Here is a 4,394-nt window from a genome sequence, read left to right as displayed (position 1 = left end):
TTTGCAGAAGTGTAAATATTGTTAAAAAAAATTTAAATGATGAGTTATTTTTATTGTGATAGTGCGAAATGAAGATAATAATTTCAATAATAATAAATAAAATATATGAAAATAGTGTATTTATTAATTGCATTTGTGCTACAATATTATATATGGTTAAATTTATAAATGAAATTATATGATATATAAAACCAAAAACATAATTGCATGAGTTTTTTCTTAGTCTCTTAATTTACCTCATACCTCTAAATATTTCAAGATAAAAAATATCACCGATAATACTCGCTTATACTATTTAATAAAACAAGATAAGTGTATAAAAACTACTTTTAGTATTAGTATGTGAAATTCCAGAAATAACCAGCTTTACCATAATGAAAAAGAAGAGACAACTAATTAACAAATTATACTGTAATTTCACTCATTATTTTACCTTATATATTGAGGTAATTTTATCATTCTTTTAAGCGCAACTATCTTCTTCAATCCACTCTTTTTTATGGTAGGGGTATAATTTTGTGTTCAATTTTATTTTCTTTTTTAGTTTTAGAAATCTAAAAATATACTAATAGAAAATATGGGAAATATGTCGACATTATGAAAACTAACTAATTATACTGTAATTTCATGACATTACTACATTGTATTAATTTATTATCTTTTATACATATTGTGTGTGCACATCACCTAGTAACTATTAAAATGAGAATGATTCACTAATTAGAAAATTCAACAATAATTTGTAAAAAAATAGATGGCAGAAATATTTTATATCTATAATTTTCTTTCGTGTTTTCTTTAGAATGACTTTAGGAATATGATGAAAAACAATTAAATGCTGCAATATTCAATGAGTCAAAAAATAAATACACCAATTAAATGATTTATATGGTAGAAACATTTTATATCTATAATTTTCTTTCTCATGTTTTTTTTTTGAATAACTTTAGGAATATGATGAAAATAAATTAAAATGTTTTATGAAATGAGTCAAAATATAAATGCACAAATTAAATGATTTATATATACAAAAAAAAATAGATGATATAAATATTTTATATCTATAATTTTCTTCTAATGTTTTTTTAAAATGACTAAGAATATGATGAAAATCAATTAAAATGTTGTATTCAATGATTTTTCAACAAATAAATGCACCAATTTAATGAATAAGGTAAACATTTATTCTCTACAAATTAAATATTCCGAACCCTAATTTTTCCATCATTTTTTCACACAATGCCCATACAATTAATGCATATAATTCATAGTTTTTGGGCAATGTAGTAATAAATTCATCACTTTTTGGTTTGTTTTTCCACGCGTCTTAACAATTAGGATGATAATGGTTGCACTCAATTGTATATTTTAGTTTTGTTATCAATCTCGACTCTCCATATGAGCGTTCAGAAATGTCTGGTTTTGTGATGTAATGAGATCACTTAACTACATTACAGGTTCACGATTTCCGTCCAATATCGTATTTAGTATGACTTTATTTTATTGTTACAAAGTAATATTTACTTTATTCCATTCTTCGTCATTTTCAACTCTAATTTAATGACTTTACTTCTTCAAATTGATTTTTCCAACCAAAAATAATAATAATGACAAGGTTGTTCGATATTATTTTCTTAGTCTTTTACATTAAATATTTTGTTTTACATTATATACCATGTATATTTACCAAATTGTTACTTATCCATATTTCTATTTATTTAGTATATCAAAATGTGTGTAAATTTCTATATGTTCATGTATCTTATTTCCACAAGATTAAATTATTCGCATCACTCTTACATCAACAAATAATACGTAATTGATTTTATAAACTTGAGAAGAAATTTTCTTCTTGAAAACTTAGATTGAGTTTAGGGTACAGGAGTATTAATTCTAAGTTTTCTTCTTGAAAAATCGATACATGAATCTTAATTCCAAGTTTTCAAATCCTATCATAATTTCGTGTATGTCGAGAGTTTCGGTACGATATCGGTATAAAATTTTTTTATATCGTAATTTTTGATACTATATACAGTATACGGTTTTTGATATGATACGATACGGTATACCACCCGTAGGCATCGTAAAATTGTTTACAATTTCTGTGCCTTGATATATAGATTTTATATATTATTTTGCATAATATTTCACTCAACTTTTATAATATAGTAGAGATACATCCAATCTATGTGCCTTGAGATATAGATCTCATGTATTATTGATTTTACTATTTACGAATTAATTTTTAGGTATACAGTATACCTTTGATTAAGAATAGAACATTAAAATCAATTAATTCCATTTATTAACTGTAAGGGAATTGGGGTTGCACATAAACAGTTTGAGGTGTTGTTACAAGGTTTTGACAACACCTATAATAACACCTTGAGTAATTTGCAGCGGAATATAATTAAAGCGTAAATAAAATAAACAAGCAACCAAATAAATAGACTCAAATGATTTAAGCAAGAGTATAAAATACTCTTGCAGAACCTCAGAGCAAAACTTCACTAGAAAACTTTCAAAGAGTTTTACAAACCCTAACACTAGTGATTATTGTAAAATTCAATTTCTCAAACCAAGTGAGAAAATAAATAGTAAACGTTCTCCTAAAAGCATTCTATATGAAATAGAATAACGAAAACACAATAAAGAGAAAAACAATGTTGAAGCCAAAATCACACGAGCAGCACTCTTCTTGATCTTCAATCTTCAAGTGTTCTACACGGCTTCAAGTTGTCACAGCTTCAACTAAGCTTCAGAGAGATCTTCAGCTTTCACACAATGTACGTACTTAGGTTCTCATGTTTTTCTCTCTATTAATCTATCTACCTTGTGTACGCCTATCTCAAAATAAATAGACCAAGAATCCTTCTTCAATATGTTTCCTTGTAGGCGTATTATTCCTTTTATTTGATCATATCAAATCTACACAAATAAAGAAAGATAAATATTAGATATGATATGATAAATATTCTAATCATCTTATCAATATCGCAAATAGGAAATAAAGATTACTTCATGTCCAAGAAAGGCAAAAGATATTAAATAAAATCTTTTTATATTAGGATGATTTTAAGGAATAAAATATTCCTTTCAATCTCCCCCTTTTTGCCTTTCTGGACAAAAACACATTTAATCCAAAAAAAGATCAACTAAACTCCCCCTTAATCAAAACTCCCCCTGAATAGATTCTCCCCCTAAGTATATCCAGAGGTGTTGTCGCGAGATGTTGACAACATCTAGCTATGACACCTTAAATCAGAAACCATAAGAGCAAGGAGAAACACAAACAAGAAATCATACCAGAGTTAATACCACATAAAAACAGTTTTGATTAGGATCAGGGAAAAAACAAAACAAAACAATAATAAAAAACTACCAAAAACCAAAAAGAAAACAGAAAAAAAAAAACTAAGATTAAAATTAATTGCTCTCGGATTCCGCTTCTTCTGCTTCACTTCCTTCTCCCCCTTTTTGTTCAGAAGGGCCAGTTCCGCTTAGTAGTGATTCATAGTGTAAGGCCCTGAAATTATTTTTCGTGATTAACAGAATTGATTATTAATTATTTTGGAGATTTATTGAGCCGGGATTGAATCGAATTAAATTGGGAGTATCAGGGACCGAAATGCAAAAGTTGGATTTTATAATTATTAACTCAAGCAAGTTGCCATCCTCTCCATCACATCACTCATTTCCTCTCCTCCTTTCCTCTCCATTCGTACGTACTGAAGGAGAAGCCATCAGAGGCGATTCTTCAAGCTTTTCCTTCCCCTGATTCGCACGATCCGACCGTCAGATTTTGATTCCGAGTTGAGTTTCACGATCACCGCAACGAGGGCTTCGTTCTGACGTAAGTTTTTCTACGATCCTAGAATTTTTATTTTTGTTGGATTGTCAGAATTTGATAATCTTCGAGTATGTTGTGCTTGAGCTAGCATAGACTGTGTATTCGAAGCGGTTTGGAAAAAGAACGAAGTTTGGATTTTATATGAATTTTTAGGCTTAAATTCGAAAATGGGGTGTTGGATTTTGGTTGGATTTTGATTGATTTGTTGGTTGAGAAGTTGATATGGATTGTATAGAATGGTTTGATGATGTTGATGATTTTTTGTTTGACCGTTTATAGCCGTTATGCCGTCGAAATCGAGTTTGGATTGGAGATTTTATTGTTTCGGTTTGATTTCCGAGTTTGGTCGAATTAGTAGATTGATATCGAATCCGTATAATCTTCATTTTCAGATTTGGATTGAAGTTTCGGATTTGGATCGAACTTGGGAGTTGATCGAATTGCTAATCGAATACGGTATATTGATTGAGTTTATTTGTTTCGATTTGTTGTGATTCGATTGATTATTTATTTGAGTTTGTTGTTATTTTCAGATTTGAATCCT

This window comes from Henckelia pumila, chromosome 3 (genome assembly GCF_033568475.1).
Source record: "Henckelia pumila isolate YLH828 chromosome 3, ASM3356847v2, whole genome shotgun sequence".
Taxonomy (NCBI): Eukaryota; Viridiplantae; Streptophyta; class Magnoliopsida; order Lamiales; family Gesneriaceae; genus Henckelia; species Henckelia pumila.
The sequence above is the reverse complement of the archived record's forward strand: the minus strand, read 5'-3'. Positions refer to the sequence as shown.